This window comes from Haliotis rubra, unplaced genomic scaffold, assembly GCF_003918875.1.
Source record: "Haliotis rubra isolate DU_JTF1 unplaced genomic scaffold, ASM391887v1 Scf422, whole genome shotgun sequence".
NCBI lineage: Eukaryota > Metazoa > Mollusca > Gastropoda > Lepetellida > Haliotidae > Haliotis > Haliotis rubra.
Window position 1 is genome coordinate 706,983 of NW_025767105.1, and position 20,742 is coordinate 727,724.

Below are 20,742 nucleotides of genomic sequence, written 5' to 3' on the forward strand. Positions count from 1 at the left end.
TTTTAAGACAAAAAAAGCAGATTACATCTACACTATGGACTGAAGGGGTTTGTTGAAATAGAGCAGAAGATGTTACACTTCACTCGCTGTTTTAGGTTCATCGTGTTGATAATCGTTAGCTATATTAACTAACTTTAAAAACTATACTTTGCCATTGAGGGTGTACAGACACGTTAATGATTTTACAGTAGGATTGTGATGAATGCTGTTCAGGTGACATATTAATATCATCCATCCATCTGGAGCTCCAAGCACTCTTTAGATTGTCTTTAATTAAGGATAATCGTACAGCATACATTATTTTAACGTTGTGTAACTCGAAGCAGTCCTTAAAGTTAGGACAAGCCATAAAAGGCATGTTAGCTACTGTGTTTAAGGTGTACCCCTGATCAACCTTTAAGCAATCTTTAACTAGTCGTAATCCATATCAACGTATTAAAATGGCACTTTATCTGTACGTGATATCTCTTATGTCAACCGTGTATTCCGCGACAGAAATAATCAGTTAGATACTTTGAATGATGGTGAAATACACGCAAGATTCAAACTCAACAGACCACAGAATTTTGAACTGTGTGATTTAATCAGAGATGATGTTGCATGTCCTACATGTCGGTCAAATGAGTATCACTACAAGTGGTGACAGCACTTCGTTATTATGCAACTGGGAGCTTTTCGTCTGTTTGTGCAGATGTACAAGGTTTGTCAAAAATGGCAGCTTCAAGATGTGACCACGATGTCTCAACGTCATTGTGCAAACATGCCAATGAGTATTTTCATTTTCCCAAAACACAAGTTGAAAAACAGAAAATGAAAGCTGATTTTAACCAAATAGCTGATTTTCCATAGAGGGTTCCATAATCCCAATCAAAGCGCCAACATAAGGTGCACATTTGCTTGTGTCAAGGAAAGGATACCACGGCATAACTGTTAAAATTGTGAATGGAGCTCAACTGCAAATCACAAACATAGTTGAACAATGACCTGGCCGCACACACTATTTTCATGTTTGGAATATGTGCAACCTTCAGTCGTTCACATGGCTTGGTGGGAAATGGTTGGTTGCTAGGAGACAGAGGGTATGCATGTGCTCCATGAGTCCAATGTTGAATGCTACCTGACCAGATGGTTGGTTGCTAGGAGACAGAGGGTATGCATGTGCTCCATGAGTCCAATGTTGAATGCTACCTGACCAAATGAACAACTGTATAACATCTCTCAAAACCCGAAACACAAGTCAAAGGACAGTCGGTGTTTGGAAAATGAGATTTCGTTGTCTTCACAAATATGGAGGCTGCATGTTATTTGAATCTTCCAAATGTTGCAAGATAATAGTTGCAAGGGCAATGCTGATCGATCTTTGCATTGCAAATGGCCTACAACTTCATGATGAACTTGATGACGATGAAGATGAGGATGATGATGACTTCTTGATTTGTGGAAATCGACAACAAAGAAATGGTTTTGGAGTTTAATTTGGTTGAACTGAAACGATATTTTCAAGGAAATGAACGTTCAAGAGAATAAGAGCAACGTGTGAAACAAAATTCAACATATATAATCTTTGTAAACATTGCAAATAAAACGACCTGCTTTCAAAATATTTCATTTGTCATGATTTCAATATACAATTTAAACAGTTGAAAAATCTGTTCAACTGTGATATTCATACAAAATAATGAAAAACAATTACAAATAAACCAAGAGAACGTTCACGGGGAATCCCATTGTCTTTAACCTTGCCTTCAGCTGTCTATATTACACAGTTTTAACGAACGCCCAACGAAGATTGTTTAGCGAATGCTTTGTGATACACTACTTAATGTTATCAACGACGTTACTAAAGCGTTTGTTAACCATGCGTTAGGAGGTCATCATGGTTGAGTTTGTATCTTCTTTGAAGTTTGAAGTGATTGTTCTCTAGAAGAAGTGTGTTCAATTTGTGAAAATTGTAAACTGTAACAGGACCTAGTTGATGATACTTTGTTTGGCCATTCACAATATTATTGGAGCCCTAACTTGTATCTTATTACGCTGGTGTCATTTACAAAAAAGAAGTTCTGCTATGCAGTATTTATACACATGCTGTTTTTCATTAACCATAGCAGAGGAACCTACCCCATGCTCAATTTAACTTATTGTCTGAATAGATTAAGACTCAGGAGACAACTACATCATTAAATGGCTCATCTAAACGTAAACAGAACGAAAACCTGTTGTTATGGCAAAGGTTTGGACTCATGTTGTAGTACTGATACTGATACTGACAGTACTATGGTCGTATGACGTAAACAAGTGCAGTCATTTTTAAGATTAAGACATACAATCCTCGAGACATCACAAAGCTGCAATAACCGAGCACAATGTCAATATTTGGTGTAACATCCCTGACCACTGATTTTGTGAGACGTTGAATATGACGTTGAGGTATTGCGTTGCTACCGCCTCTTAACGTACGAATCACCAATGGTACGTGTGCAATGTGGCCTAGCATTGTAGTCAGTGAAGACTGGCCTTGTGGTCAGACGATGGTCAGCGAAATGTGATACATCAACCCTGTCCAGGATGTCAGTGATGTACCGTTGTCCATTTAAATTTCGTCTGATCGACACACGGTCAAGGTTACAGTCAGGGGAGAAACACCCCCACACCACCAATGAAACTCCCCCAGACAACACAACAAGAAGTCATCACTTTTGCTGAGCAGAAGTTTGATGTGAAGATTGGACGATCAACCGTATCTGACATCCTGAAGCAGTCTGCTTAGTGGTTGAGCGTCTCTACGACTGATTCCAATGCTTCAAGCTATCTGAGGCCAAAACATTGTTGAACACTTTGCAAACATTTCTGACACACCACTTAGACGCGTTTGATGTTAATGACCATCAAAGACTTTTTCAAGTTATAAATTATATATGTTATGATAAACGCCTGATTGTACATTAGACGTCCACATGTTATTATGGAATTAGTTGTATGGAAACTGTAACATATTCAACATCCGGGTCATAATGGCAGCTGATATGCGGTAAAAACCAATGTGCCAAGGTGGTCATGAAATAGATATGAAACTGTTCGCTTATATATATGTATGTTATGCCATCTACGAATGTTAATAAATGATAACAAGTATGTATTGTTAGTATTTTTTATTTCTGTGAATATTTTTACATACGATGAAGATAACTAGATCTACCATTTCTGATATGCATGCAACAGTATGACGATCATGACATTTAGTAAACATTTAAATTTTCACACAAATAAATTAATCCGACATTTTCATTAATCCGACATATTTCTCTGCAACGACAAGTGTCGGATTAACGAGAGTTGACTGTATATGCTCCAAGATATTCCACATGCAGTGTTTCTGCGCCGACAAACACGAGCTCGGCCATCAGTCATGAACAAAATAAATCGACGTTTGTCAAACCAGTGGGCCCTTCTCCATGACGTCTAATGCCAGTGACGTCGAGCTTGACACCAAGCAAGTCCTACTGATTTGTGCTCGGGACCCGTGAAGGTCCGGGTTAGAATGAACCTTCAGTAACCCATGCTTGTTGTAAGAGGCGACTAACGGGATCGGGCGGTCAGGCTCGCTGGCATGGTTGACACATGCCATCGGTTCCCAATTACGCAGGTCGATGCTCATGCTGCTGAACACTGGATTGTCTGGTCCAGACTCGATTATTTACAGACCGCCACCATATAGCTGGAATATTGCTGAGTGCAGCGTAAAACTCAACTCACTCACTCACTCACTCATTTGTGCTCGGGGGATAGCAACGGATGTCCTCTGACTCTATACCAGGCCGATTTAGGCGATTTCGGACCATTTTGTTGGACAAACGACGATGCCTTAAGCACGCTACTAGACATGAACGGATGAAGTCTTCTGATTCTGAGACGGGCAGTTAAGTAAGCCCTATTTTTGCTTATCAACAAGTTATCAAGCCGTTAGAACAGTTTACTGAAGCATGATATTTGCTCAATGACAGGTACACGTATTGCATCTGATGCTCGCCTTTGATCGCATTACGTGTTTATCTAAAATTAATCATACAAACAAACCTAACTGAATTGCTACATGCGATTAAAAATCAAAGGTGTTGCAATACTTTTTTCCATTTGTATGTGTCACGTAACGTAAGGTTTATAGGCTTTGCGTATCGTTCGATGGGTACCTCTACAATAGGTCTCACTCAATCATCAAATGTGCTTATTTCGCAGATGAAGCGTTTCTTGTCGTGACATCTGATATCTGCAACTCCTTTCTTTGTGTAAAAGAACACACACATCTCGGCGCCGTAGGACGGGTCACCGCGACGCCAGGGGGCCCAGGTTGACCTCCCACGCACCCACTTATACCTTTTGGAGCTCGGTTGTCGACGCATTCCGACCCACTTGTAATCTGTAGAAAAACGTTCAAACAACTTAAGATTTAAAACAACAGGCTCACTGAAAAAGTCGATAGAAGTCGGAAATATTAATACTCCGGATCCAGTTGGGGTTTGAGTTATTATTTTGGTAGAAATACAAGCAGGGAATCTTTAGAGACCGGTTATTTGATATTTGTTCATTCATCAATCCAAGCATTAATAAATTCTCACAGAAATCCGCCTAGGCAATCACACACATACACCCCTCCTCCCTCCCAAACACCCCGGGATAATACAAAACCCAACCACACATCACACATACACCCTATCACCCACCACGCATACACCCCATCACACATACCCCACAACCCACACATACACCTCCATCCACGTACACACATTCCAAGTTCGGACACTTAGTAATAAAGTCCTACCTTCGTTTTTAACATGCGGTCCCATGTTGTGTATATACCGCTTCATGGACCTGGCCTTCTTCCTGGTGTTGATGACGACCAGATCACTGTGATGTCTCCTGCAGCTGTTCCTGGCCGACTCCCACCCCATCATCTCATCTGACACCCGCACACACATCCCCGACCCCCTCAGTCGGACGAAATGCTCACGTGCTGGGCAACCTGAACTCAAATATAGGCGTGTGTTTAGTATTTAGAATGAGAATTAAAAAGGTATCGCAACACCCCAGATTTTTATAGTGTCGATTTGTTACCATTAAAATATACAGAAGTAATTCAACTGTGTATTGACTGCGGCGCAAAAGAAGATTCATTCCATTGCTGGATCGAGATGCAGCAAGGACTGGGAAAAGTGTTGGAGGAGGCGTGTGTGTTTGTGCAAACGAACGCTGGTGCAAGTACCACGTGGTTCGAGAATCTATCTTCCTAGAGAATTCGGACAGGTCTTGTGACCAGCATTCTCTTCCCACAGAGGTTACTTGTCATATCTTCCTACGAACTTTTGTTCTAATAGGGCCATATTTCCCGGTTCTCGTAAAATTCCCTAGCGTCAAAAAATCGCAACACGAATTATCTCCCTTCTTTCTATCCAATCAGAACACGTGTTACATCGACTTAGATCCAGCTTGACTAATGCAAGCAAAATGGGACCACAAATATCCCTTTTCTCAGCCGGGGACTTGTGTTGATGTGACACACAAGACATTTAATGGCAAGTTTGTCCGTTGTCAACGAGGGCGATGGAGACGCCAGTGATCCGCCATTTCATGACTGAGTTCTGTTTGGAAGAAACGTTTGCGCATCGCGCAGGAGAAGAGGTTCTAGTTTTCCCCAAGCATACGGAAATTACCGAGGCTGGGCGATTGATCACTTTTGAAACAACTTCGCTGATTGCACAACTAAATCTAATTGCAACCAATCACGAATCCTGAACACTCGCACCATGAAAGGGCCGTATTAGAACAGAGCTTCGTAGGAAGAACATATGTGGGAAGAGATTGTGTGACCAGATGCTAATGTGAAACGGGCTGCCGACACTATTCATACTACTATGGACAAACTTCATGATTTTACACCCGAGGCACCACAGTCCATACTGGGAGATTTCAACGCATGTGATTTAAAACATGTTCTGCCATCATTCCATCAGTATGTGAAGTGGCCGACAAGATCTAAAAAAACTATTGACTTAATTGGGCTATGGTAATGTGAAAGACGCTTTCAAATCTTTTGCAAAGGCTCCGATGGGGACCTCTGATCACAATACTGTCTATTTAGTTCCTTCGTATCGTCAACAATTAAAGTCAGAGAAGCCAGTCTTAAAATATGTAAAGTCAAGGACAAAAGATTGTTTAGAGCAGTTGAGATAATGTTTTGATTGTACAAATTGGGATATGTTTGAACATACCAGTGATAATATTAATGAGTTTCAAATACTGTAACTCATTATATGAATTTCTGTGCAGAAAACTCTGTGCGTGTCAAATGTATTAAAATATTTACTAATAACAAGCCTTGGGTAAATAAAGGGTCCAAATCAGTTTTAAATGAAAAGAAAAGGGCATTTGTTGCAGGGGAGAAGGTCAAGGGTAAAGATATTCAGAGAGAGATTGCTTGTTTAACAAGGAAATGTAAAGAAGAATACAAAACAAAGATCGAAAGACAATTTTCTGTTTACAAATATTCTACCCCGACAGTTTTTATGCAGCGTTAAACTCCTTCTACTCCCGATTTGATACTGGGAATCTTTCAGATGAAAGAACACTTGTCTTCGAATCACTTCCACCTTGTGAAATGTCAAATATATCGACTGATGATGTGATTAATTCATTTGCTAAGATATACTGAACCACAAAGGAAATGTCGCACCGATAGTGGTTTCTTAAAGCACACACTTTAGTTCACTCTAATTAACAATCAAAACAGAGGATTGGGTTCAAACTTGACAGTTATGGTTAACACATTTTCGGAAATCACATTTAGAGTTCACACAAACTAAATCACCAAAATGGTACCATTAACATACCCCAAAGTCAGTATTGTGTGTGGCCTCTATGGGCATCGATGAAAGCATTGCATCGTCTGTACATAGAATGAATTAGCCGGTTGATGAAGGCCATAGGCACTTGGGTTCATACTCTGTGAAATGCCTGATCGAGTCCAGCAGCAGTTCAGTCTTCTTTGAATCTGGACCCAAAGGTGTTCTATTGGACTCAAATCAAGACTGAGTACAAGCCATTGTAAGGTTTGTCTTGCTTGAAGATGTGATTTAGTGCAGGGGCTTGTGTAATTCCGTGGGAATTACATGTCAATTTTTTGGAACCAGTACTAATTGCAATCACTATTGTGTATGGATTCAGGAAAAACATGGTTCCATTTTTTCTGTTTGCTATAAGTGTCATTGTGGGGTGATTGAATGTGAGTTCCCAATATTGCTTGCGACGCCATTTCAAGAAAAAACATGTTTTCATAAACCTATCACAACATAGTCATGTAGCATATCAAAAGGTAGCTTATGATGCATGTTATAGAGATAACCACATAATATGCTTCTGATTTAAATTTGGTGACATAAAGTATGACATAATCACAAAAATTAATGAAATGTTGTCTTTCCTTCATCGGCCTATATTAATGGAAACCATTTATTCAGTTAATGTATTCTCCCATTTCATAATCTATACTACCATGACACACTTATGTAGTAATAATAGTACTCAGATAAGGCTAATGTGACTATCATATAGTCGTGCACAAGTGTCAATTCAGGCCTACCGGTACAATCAGAATAGACACACTGGCACTCGTGTCATTAAATGACAAATGACATAAAGCCAAATCTGCAGTCAATACAAACTGAATGTATTAATACAGGAGTGACAAATTATATCACAGTGAGCAGATAACTACATATTACAAGTGGGGTATGCAAGTGCAATACATAATGTGCACTAGTATATATATACTCATGCCAATAATGGTTGTCAACCCCCCACCCCACCCCCTCTCCAATTAAAAAAATTGAAGGGGGTGACAACCATTATTGGCATGAGTATATTTTAACTTTCGCATTGTTAAGTAACTTGCATAGTCAATAAATCCGTCATTAACCTGCAAGAACAAAATATGCTGTTGAAATACAAGCTTCGGCATTATTTGTCATACAAACACAAGCATCAATTCTTTTTTTTCTTAATTTGGAAACGAGAAGGGCCTCCGCCTTGCACAGCAATTTATTTTCACTATTACATTTGTAAAGTACTACTGTGTACTTGTACTTTAATGTACTTTCACCAAACCGTACGCAGATAGCGCTTGTGTCATATCTAACATAACCACCAAGATTCATTAAAATCTATACACAACTTTTTGATATATTATTCACATTCTCCTTTTTTTTAACATTGCGATTATTTGCAAAGTACCTCTGTGTACATGTACTTTAACATACGCTCTTCCAAAAAAAAAAAAAAAAAAGAATCGCAAAATAAAATTTGAAAAAATGAAAGTTTGTACGCAAATGTCAAATTATGCATGTTTTGAGGGTTGAATATTGTTGTTGGTATGGTTTAGAAGAACATGCGTGAACGAATGCAAACATAAACGATTTTGAATGGTTTTATCGGTCATGATTGTCATGATGAGCTTGACTGGCATGGAACACAACCAAAAGCCGCAATTATTGCTTTTCGCGTGCAACCTATGACTATAAAAGACCCAAATGCATCTCGCAAATTCATCCAAGACCCTTGCAAATACTGGATGAGAAAATGAGACGTCTCAACGATGCCCACCGAAATATTGCCATTAGACGATTACAAGCTGGCGAATCCAAGAATGTCGTCGCGAGGACCTTCAGCATTCATCCCAGCACAATAACTCGTTTGTGGGATCGTTTTGTGCATTCCATTCCGACAAATGACCACCCAAGACCAGGAAGACCGTGAGTCACCACACAGCCCAAGATCGCTACATCCGGCTAACCCACCTACGTGACTGCCATCGTTCCGCCCGGGACACAGCACAAGAACGGTCTGGAGCCCGGAGAATGTCCGGCCAGACAATAAGGAACCGTCTCCGAGAGGTAGGTATGCGTGCCAGACGTCCAGAAGTTGCCCCCTCTCTGACATGATTACATCAACGTCTGTGAGTCAGGTGGTGTAATGTTGAGCAGCCATGGAACCTTGGAAACTGGAGGCACATATGGTTCAGTGATGAATCGCGGTAGCACCTCAAGCGACGTGACGGAAGACAAAGTGTCTACAGACCACGCAATGAACGTTTTGCATCCAACTGCATCAGGCAAGTGGATAGATTTGGTGGAGAAGGTGTGATGATGTGGGGAGACATCTCTAACACCTGCAGATCGGAATTGGTGCTCGTCCAAGGAAATCTTACGGCCGCGAGATATATCGACCAGATTCTCTGTCCTCACGTGCATCGTCTTGTCGACGGCCAAAGGGAGCTGTACCAACAGGACAACGCCAGACCTCACCCAGCACATGCTACAGTGGACTACCTGGACAATAACGACATCAATGTCTTCCCCTGGCCCTCCAGATCCCCGGATCTGAAACCAATTGATTACCTGTGGGATCAGATAGATAAACGTGTACGTCAACGTCGTAATCCGCAATTGAGGCTTTAACAGGAAATGTTGTTCAACATGCTGCAGGAGGAATGGATAAGGATTCCACAATGAAACATCCAACAACTGATTCAATCTGTGTCGTCAAGGAGGTGTCGTGCAGTTCTAGCAGTAAGAGGTGTCCATACAAGGTAGGAACGTCAGCGTCACCTCGTGGACAGAAGTAATGACTATGATGACTATCATTCTTGTGAAATGTGCACGAGATATTGCTCTACATAATTTCAGTGCTGTACCGCCAAATTTTTCAATGATATTTTGCTTTTGCGTTTCTTTTTTTGAAGAGTGTACTTTTCCAACATCTAATTGATTTGTCCTGGAGACATACCCAAGAGATCCAGAAAGTTTCATTGATATCCATCTAGTAGTTTTTGAGTGAAGATGCTAACACATAAACACACACACACAAACAGGGTTGAATACATACCCTCTGCAACAAACCTTCGGTTTTGGCAGAAGCACTTATGATCATAGTGATTATTTTATGTATACATATATTAATGAGATTCATGATATATAATGGTAGCTGTAAAACACACATCACAGGGTACATTTTGACATACTACATGCCTATGTTGTGATAGGTTTATAGAAATATGTTTTTCTCACATTGGTGTTGCAGCCCGATTGTGGGTACCGATGTTCAGTTACCCCAGAATGACACTTATAATCATCAGAAAAAGTGGAGCCATGTTTTTTTCTGAATCCATATGCAATACTGATTACAATTATCAGTGGTTCCAAAAAATAACATGCACTTCCCACTGAAAACTTTTTGCGACATAAGCCCCTGCACTAATTTCTGTAACGTCCAAACTGTGGTACAACGTGGGGTCTTATGACTTGGTCAATATAGCGAGCAGCTGTCAAGTAATTTCCTCATCCTGGACCGAGATTCTGAAACACCACGGTGCCAGCTATCTGGTTCAGACCGAGTGCACCCCACACCATGATGCTTGGACCATCCCACGAGTCTCTTTCACATCTTTCACAACACACTCACTGGAAAAAGTTCTTCACGCCTTCACCATACTCTCACTCTGTCATCGACTGTCGAAACACAATATCGGCTTTCATGAGACAAAAAAGAAGTTCTCCATTGTCGATAACGCCAAATTCGATGCTGAGTTGCCTATGCAGTCGGTTTGGGCGGTGATGAGCGGTGAGGACAGGACTACGATATGGTCTGTGACAGCAGAGGTTTCTTCCTGTGACAGCAGAAGTCGACGCACTGTAGTGGCACTGATGGGTCTGTTGTGAGTCCCAATGGTCTGGCGTGCTCTTTCCGTCGCTCTGGGGAAGCGACCCTGCAGATTGTTGCGCACAATCTGTCTGTCTTGACGTTGTGATGTTACTGAAGGTCGCCCACTGCGTGGACGGTCTTGGATGCTGTTAGTGACCTGATACCACTCCTGCAGTCGGTAGATTGTCCTAACATGAACATTAAAATGATTGGCAGTCTGGTCAACTTGCAGTCGTCCCAAGACTTGGTTTCTCTGATCTCTCGTAATTCGTGCCATGGCGATGATCTCAAAACAAAAATGATTTCAGGCGAGTTTGAGACTCGCTTTCATTGGTTGGGTTGTCACGGAATGCACGTGCATTTTAATTTTCACGAATGTCATACGGAACCTTTTACCACGTCTGCCTTTTTAGGTGCGTTTGGTCGATATGCTTTTTCATCAGAAAACACACTGATGTTGAAAATAACTATCAATCCGGGTTGGAAAACATTTTAACAAAACGATACAATCACAATAAAAACACCTTTTTGTAAGAACAAAATCTTGCATTTGGTTTTAAAAAGCGACGTTTCTTTTGTGGCTCAGTATATATGCACATAAATATTGTGGGCCTGATAACTTGTTTGGGATTGTTCTTGAATGTAGAGTGCACTGGCTGTTAGTTTTCAAAAGCTATTTCAGATATCAATAAATTCTCTTAATGTTCCCACTCTTTGGAAAACCTCTAAAATTATTCCATTGACAAAAACAACAAAAATCCTTCTGATAAAAATGACTTGAGACCAGTGGCCCTAACCTCTGTTGCCATGAAATGTTTAGAACGCATTGTTAAGAACTTATTGTTGTAGGGAGTCAGCCATGTTCTTGTCCCATTACAATTTGCATACAGAGCAGTACGTGGGGTGGAAGATGCAACAATCACTCTGTTAAACAATATTTACAAGCATTTAGAAAACTATGGTACTTTTGTCAGAATAATGTTTTTTGTCCGCTTTTAATACTATTCAACATCATTTGTTAATTGGTGAACTTTTCAAAATGAATGCTAATTCAAACATCAAATTCATTTCTAGTTAAGAGACCACCATTGTTATGGGTTGATAATGTGAAATCATCAGTCCACTGGGGCTCCACAAGATTGCGTTATTTCACCGATTTTGTTGTACACTAATGACTATGTATCCAACGCCTTATTAGAAATTCAGAACTTAGTTACAGAGCTTCAAAATTTGTAAAATGGTGTAAATCAAACTTTACATTTTTGAATGTGCAAAAATCGTAGAATTTAGAAAAACTAAGTCAACACTAAATGATGCAAGTGTTGAAGATAATGAGATACATAGAGTAATTGAATACAAATATTTGGGTACTGTCTTAGATTCAAAACACTCCTGGAACGAAAACACTGAGAAAATATATAAGAAAGGACAACAACGCTTGCATTTTTTTGCAGAAGTTAAAACATCTTAAAATCGACCAAACTATCATGATGTTATTTTACAGAACCATTATTCAAAGTGTCATAACATTTTATTTCTTGAGTTGGTCCGGGAACTTGTCTGTTCAGAATAAAAACAAACTTTCAAAAATAGTAAGCACTGCGTCTTAAAATTATTGGGCTTCCTATCGAGAGTATCGCCAGTTATGAGCAGGAAATTTCCAAATAGGCAAAGAACATTTTATGTGATCCTACTCATACCATTTACGGAATATGCATCACTACCTTCTGGAAGCAGGCTGCGAATGCCGATTTTTATTTAGAACAAACAGGTTCACCACTCATTTGTTCCGGTTAGTATTCCATGTATCAACAACAAATTCAATAAATGACGTTGTATGTCTATTTTTAATATAGAATTTTTAGTCAATACCAATGTTTGTGCACTAAATTGATGTATTTATATCCTGATTAGTTTATACAAATAGTTTTATGATTATCATTTGTAATGTTATATATAGCTGCTTTATGAATGTAAAACTGGAGAACTGTACACTATGCAAACCAAATTTCCTTTGGGATAATAAAGAAATGATCTTATTGTAATTATTATGGCCACAACGTGCTTTGAAGTTGAACCCAAACGTAAAGGTTTCAGTAATAAACTTGTCACCTTACCTCGAGACCTGCATAGACGGTACTGATGGAATCCACCTTGGAGAGGACCCTCCTCCTCATAGCCAGTCAGGTACCCCAAACACTTGGCGGTCTGGGGGGAGAACTTGAAACTTCCACACCCCTCGTGTTGGGAACACCGTACGAAACACTGCCGGAAGTCTGACGTTATCTCCAGGAGCAGGTAGTGGGGGTGGCTATTCTGACTGTGACACGTCACAACAGTCACAAATATGGCCAAGAGGGGAAGAGTCATCAGAAAATGTAACTAGGTAACATGCTTATGTAAAATGAAAACTTCAATTTGACTCAGAACAGTTAACAATATTGTCTTCTTTTTCGAAAGTGACGCATTAAACGTCAGACAGAAGATACCAGTACTGAACTTCAGAAGTCAAAACTAGGTTAAAGTTGCTTCTCTAGATCTTCTGTAAATGGCTTCCACCCTATGAGATTTTTAAACGGCTTTATATGACAAGGTGGGAGATTTCCATTAGACACTAACATTGTCATTAACAGGCTATGATAAGCAGATAATGACATCGTTTCTCACAGTAACGACAAGTTCTGTCGTTACTGATACCCAGATGTATTTGAAATTTGATCGATTACATACTAGTTTCAGATTTTTCATTAATATTTTACTGCTAAAATTCCCGAAAAGAGACTTGAAACACTTTGGTAGTATATACTGATTGAAAAAAGTAGCGGAACATGATATGTTATAATATACATGTATGTTTGTAGTCAGTCCAGTCAAACATAACTGTTTCGTCATCGGCTCTCCATTATTTTCTGTGTTGCCCATTTCCTGCCCGCCCTGAATTGTCATCTCGACATTGAATAATACATGCTCTTTCTTATCTCGAATTGCCCCGCCGCTCATGTCCTTTATGGCATCCTGTGATGACATACTTATATCCCTGCGCTCTCTCTCATTATCTTCCTATTTATATCATAACATGTAACACTTTCTGATTTAACATCCTGGGTTAAAAACAGTTCTGTCCTTACTGAATTGACAGACGGGCAGACACTAATAGGTATAACGGTAACATGTCAGGTATATCGTATAAGAGACTGAAACATGCACTAGACTTATTAGAAGCATCTCGATATTTCCCATTACAAATGAATATAGCACTGTTTGAATAACTCTCTTTTGTATGTTTTTAAGTTCGAGGTTGAACTTGATGCCAAATAACTGAAAGGAGCTTTTATGTAGAGCTTTCATTTTACCCTAATCAGTTAATGTCATGTTTTCAGAGACGGACTTTAAGTGATTTCGAATTGCCCTTGCTTATTGCTATAATATCTAAATTATTGTTATCCTAATAGCAAGAACTTCAACATAAAGACAAAACAATGTACGGCGAATTGGGTTCTTCTGGCGACAATCTCTTATATACTAAATCTTGAAGACACTTAATCATTTAAAATACCGATTGACCGCGCGCCGTATTTCTTTAGGAGATATATGGATGTATTTTTTAACATATGTTCCAAAGATAAAAAGATGAGCGTCGTTTTTACTTCAAATGACCAATTAACTTCAAGAAATATTTTACGATTTCAACGGGGTGTAAACCCGGGATGTGTTTCAGAATATTGTATCAAGCCAAAGCCCCTTCCTCACGTGACCCCCCATCGGAGATGCATTTGTTCACAGGTTTGAAACAGGTTTAGATTTCTGGGTGGTAGCATCACATGAATTATTGTCGACTAACAAGAGAGAAAGCTCATTGGCTTTCAGTTTTCTGACAAGTGTTTTTAGTAGCCTCATTTCTAGATTGGATGAAAGAATTTCCAATGTCGTGGTAAATAATATGAAACACTCAGCTGTAAACTTGGGTAGGTAATCAACAGCCAGGTAATCAACAAGCGGGTGTAGTGAAATTTCAATTTCACAGGTGCAACTCGCACACCTGGCTGTTCTACCAGCAAGTGGTCCTTCCTCGTAAAAAATAGCGAAAAAGGTGAACAAAATAATGATTGTTTGCTAAACAACTTTTTTATTCGGTTGTCCAAAATTATGAGACGAATGATCAGAGTTGGTCTGTCAATTTCAAGTGACTGTGCAAAATTTGGTTTTGTTGCAATTATTAGATTTTGTGTTAGTGAGCAATTCATCGGTCTCAAATGAAATCAAACGGAAAACTAAAGACCGAAATAAAATGAAATCACTAAAAAACACAACGATATGTTATGAGAAACACATTAGTTGATCAAGAATTGAAATGCACTTAGGATACATTGACGAATGGCGTGTTTCCGCATGATCTGCACAGGTAATATAAGCAGCCATGTTTTCTAGTAACGTGCATTGTCTTCCAGTAACATTGCAATCAGTCACCACTTCACGTTGGACTCAAACAGTTTAAAAGTATTCCGTAAATGTCGAGTGAGCCTTCCAAGTTCTTTGCTGTAGATGCGGCTGTCGTATCCCCAGTCGGCTTATCTGTCCATGTTTGTCAAAAAAGTAATTGTTTCACAGAAAAACAGGCTTCCGCCCAGAAAACCCATGAAAGGGTAGCAGAACATCGATGATATAAACACAATATTTTACAACTTATCTGTACATCTTATTTTGGAAAAACGCATACTTCACTCACACATTTACTGTAGTATAATGAGTATACATCACGTATGCAGAAACTGTTACTGTTATCAGTTTTGACTCTTACAAAATCCGAAAAAATATGATTGAAAGGTATCAAATAACACAACTTGATATTAATTAAATATTTTTGATCATGTTAGCACCATTTTACCTCCTTTTTTATTTTCAACCTATTTGCTGAACTTTACTCATGTTTAAAGCTTGGAATTGACATTTTTTTAAATGTTGGTGTTTTTGGCGGCCATCTTGGATTTAGCCTCGTTCTGAGTCTGAGTTACCAAAATGACATGTCCTTCACACGTTTTTGATATATAGAGACATAAAGGATTATAAAAAACACAAAAAACTTTTGGTCCCTCTGAGTGGTACCAATATGTCAATTTACAGCTCCTGGCTCCTGGCCTATCAAACGAAATGAAGAGTCAAAGTACACAGCCTGAAACATTTAAAGGCACAATGTCACATATTTTCGACAATACTTGACCTATAGTTTATATATATATTGGGGGGCATATACACTCAATTTAGCTTCCTATTGATTCATGAAAAGACTTAATAAGTTATTATCCCTAACGACTTGCCTGAAATCGATAATTGAAACTTCGAGGCGAACAACTTCCAAACAGACAACACTTGCCAAATATGGAATGTAAACGATTGCTCCATACATCGAAAACTGTCCACGCGTTGTTGTCGGTGTTTGCTGAACTGGCCTCAATCACAAGTTGCGTTATAGGATATTCGTAAAGAGCGTTCCAAGGGACATAAATCTATGGGTTCGCTTGAAATAATGTTCGGTCGGTAGAGGGTGCGAGAGTCGATTTAATGCAACGTTGCATTAATTCATTTCGAACTTTTAATTTAATATTGTAATTTTGGTTTGGAATAAATTATATGGTAGATTCTCTAAGGGCTGATAGTTGGTACTTTATTGAGAGAAATGCATTATGTATTTTTAGAGAAATGTGGTGTGACATCGTGCCTTTTAAGTCATAACAAGGGAAGGTGTTTTATTTTCAAAATTTTTATGATCGGGGTAACAACATTAAAGTCTATGGAATATCTACCGACTACAGGCTTTACTTTTCATAAACATGAAAATATAGTTGCGTTTTCGGAATTCGGTCTCTAAATGTTTGCAAAAGTACAAATAATTTTGTGCATAAAGTACAAGTAAATCAAGCAGTGATATTATTATGTAATTAGAATTCTTGTATCTGAAAGAATTTAATGATTGTCACCTCAACTATTGATGTAACTGTTTCTTCCATCTGTTCCAACCTGGTTTAGGTTCTTGGTCTGTCACGTTCAGCTGAACCATGCGTTCCAGATATGGTGCAAAATGTGATTCCTGACTAAACTCTTCTGGATTCGAACTTAAAGGCAAAATCAGCATTGAATTTTGGTTCTCTTGGAGCCAAGCCAGATAAATTAAGTTTTATTTTTATTAATCTGAAGATCATATATCTCGTCAGAATAATCAAGAGAAATGGGTCATCATCAAAGTATTAATTCCATAATTCAGCAAAGTGACCAAGAAGATTCTCTCCACCGTCCTTAACTCTTAATATCATTTAAAACATGATATACATTTTCTTTAATATTCAATAATTTACCAAAAGGATAGAGGTTTGTTCATAAATAACCAGGCAATGGAATGAAATGCCTGGTTCTCAAAGTTCTGTGAAGCACAGGAATGTTGGATTTTTCTGTGTCTGAGATGGCAACTCAGACTGAGCAACTATCATTGATATAACAACCGGTCATATAGAAATCATTAACAAAATGTCACTGATATAACAACCGGTCATATAGAAATCATTAACAAAATATCACTGATAGAACAACCGGTCATAAAGAAATCATTAACAAAATGTCACTGATATAACAACTGGTCATAAAGAAATCATTAACAAAATGTCACTGATAGAACAACCGGTCATATAGAAATCATTAACAAAAATGTCACTGATAGAACAACCGGTCATAAAGAAATCATTAACAAAAATGTCACTGATATAACAACCGGTCATATAGAAATCATTAACAAAAATGTCACTGATATAACAACCGGTCATATAGAAATCATTAACAAAAATGTCACTGATATAACAACCGGTCATATAGAAATCATTAACAAAATGTCACTGATATAACAACCTGTCATAAAGAAATCATTAACAAAAATGTCACTGATATAACAACCGGTCATAAAGAAATCATTAACAAAAATGTCACTGATATAACAACCGGTCATAAAGAAATCATTAACAAAAATGTCACTGATATAACAACCGGTCATAAAGAAATCATTAACAAAAATGTCACTGATATAACAACCTGTCATATAGAAATCATTAACAAAAATGTCACTGATATAACAACCGGTCATAAAGAAATCATTAACAAAAATGTCACTGATATAACAACCGGTCATATAGAAATCATTAACAAAAATGTCACTGATATAACAACCGGTCATATAGAAATCATTAACAAAAATGTCACTGATATAACAACCGGTCATATAGAAATCATTAACAAAAATGTCACTGATATAACAACCGGTCATATAGAAATCATTAACAAAAATGTCACTGATATAACAACCGGTCATAAGAAACTCTGATCATCATTAACAAAAATGGCTATTCTGTTTGGATTGTATTTACTACGAATAAAGATGTCAGTTTGTATGCAACGTTACCGTGTGTGATGACACTGACCACCACCTAGACATGATTAATGTTTCCCCGTATAATATACAGACAGTAACCACATCTTTGAGAGTAAGAGAGTTCACCGGAGAAGTGATCACAATTCAATGATCGCAATAAAATGAAGAAAAAAAAGAAATAATGAAATTCAGTGAGAAAGCCATCTAAGCATGCTCTTTTGTCTTTTTGCATATTCTTCAGAGCTTTTGCAAGACCATCAAGAGTTACGAGATCTTCCATCTCTTTCACGTCATTTTAAAAGGAGAGAATCTTCACCAAACAGGTAAATCTATCACATCCTCGAAACATTGGTCTTTGCTAGTACATTAATTCTCGTAGAAATTAGGTTATTCAGCAATTAAATTTACTTGAATTTCGCAGTGTGGAGCTTTTATTATACTCCAAATGGATCATGGACAGGCTGATGATATTCCCGTTCTCAAAGTTACAAAAAAGACAGGTAACTCTTTCCATAAGTCGTAATTCCAGCCGTCTTGTGTTTCCTAAACTCCTCTAATTCCTTTCTTTCCTCCTCCAAATCAGCAAAATCTAAATCTGTAGAGGTTTCTTTAGACCATTTGCTTTGTTGAAGAAAAGATAAATAACGGTTTTGCCTGTAATTTCCAGAAGCAGGGCTTCCAAAATTATATTAAATTGACTTTTTTAGATGCAGTTGTCGTATGCACCATCGGTTTATCTATCCATTTTTCTTTTACTTTGTGATATAAACACAATATTTTTTAAGAAGGATATACTATACACTGTAAATTATCCTTCAAATTATTTCTTTCCCAAAATCTATGTTATACCTGTCTCTCAACAAAGAAGCATTGAATCTAATTCATATGTTACGTTTGGGGCAATAATGAAATGAACTCAATAATGGAATGGTTAGATCTGAATGCATCAGCTATTTACGAGGTGCGATCAAAAAGTATGTAAAGTCACCAAGAAAATGATACAAATGCAGTTTGATTTTTCTACATATTATCTGTCAAGGTCAAGCAATTTGGTTTTGCTATGTTCCAGTATCACGATCACAATTTTGTTTGACCTTTTATCTTGGTACCCTCAAAAAACGCAAAATCTACAATAAATGCATCACAAACTCCAGGAAACAAAATATGCAAGAAATATTTTGTGTGTTTGAGATTGATAGAAGTCCCCTAGAATCACATTTAGCTATTAAAGTTCATAAAAGAGCAATTTGAAATTACAATCGCTTGTTAAAGTGCCCCCCCCCCCTCTCCATATTGACTGAAAGAGCTTGTTTTGCAGACACTACCCATCCCCTTTCAGATGACGTAATCATAAGGACATAACTTATTCTAATGTTTTCACTTATTCATACATGATGCTAAGGGTTCAAACTAAATACTGAATGGTCACACAAGTGTCAGCTCACAACATATTGTAAACAGTGCCAGCTTGAATATCTGGACACAATGTTTTAGGAAGATTGAAATGGGGGTGGCCTTAAAAACAGCCTGGACTAAATATAAATTAAGCAATCCAAATCTTTGACTGTTGATTATGACGGGAAGTCATCCAATACTATACTAAACATATTTCATATGATATACTCTGAGGGCATACCATTATCCAAGAGGTACCAAATGACAGATCGTTTTTCATTTTCTGCAGTTTTGTTAAAAATATTATACGCCAATGTGTTGTGATGACTAATATCTCGTTAACCACATTACCCACATATGTGAAATTTTGGATATGACTTTGCTAAAGATTCCTTCAAAATAAAATGGAAGCTTTCCAAACATTGGACATCGAGAATACAGTTAACGTACGTACTGACCCACGTATGTCAGTGTAGTGAAATATTGTTATATTTATGAAACGAGGAAGAATTCTAATCTCGTTGGTTTTAAGGCGTGTACCAAATGGGAATAAAGAAAATAATTTTAATAGTTTGGTATTTACAAACGTCAAGCAACCTTTCGCGAACTTTGACCAACCAGTGAAACGAATGACAGAAATCGACATCAGCCAGTCAGAAAGCAGTGTTCTCGAGCAGGGGACGGAACAAGGTTCAAACTTCTATTTCAGGCTGAACTTTCACAAATTTCTCCATTTAAAATTTGAAATATGAAACAAAAGAATGTTCTGGAATATCTCCTAGATGGCCGCCATGTATTGCAGAGCCATCATAGGGTGTCCTCAGACACCTTACTTTATAGGTACCGCCAAGACGTTTCGAAGAGAGTGACAGGCTTGAACATCGAACTCATTGTCAAGAAGCCATACAGCCTCCTTACCTTCAAGTTAAAAATAACTGGACAAGAATAACTCCAGGAATGGTGAAACTGGCGATATCCAAGGTATCAGTAAATCCTTCGTGTGCAGAGTAACCCATGCCACAACAGACACACTACGCACAACCATTAACGATTTTGTATTCCCTAAAATCCCCGACAAGATTCATTGCGTAAAATGTCCTCCATTTTACTGCGCTTCGCCGTCTGCTCAGAGCACGTGCAACGGTAGATAACTCTAGTGCTTGATTGTCCCACCTCATAAAGGGGAAGCG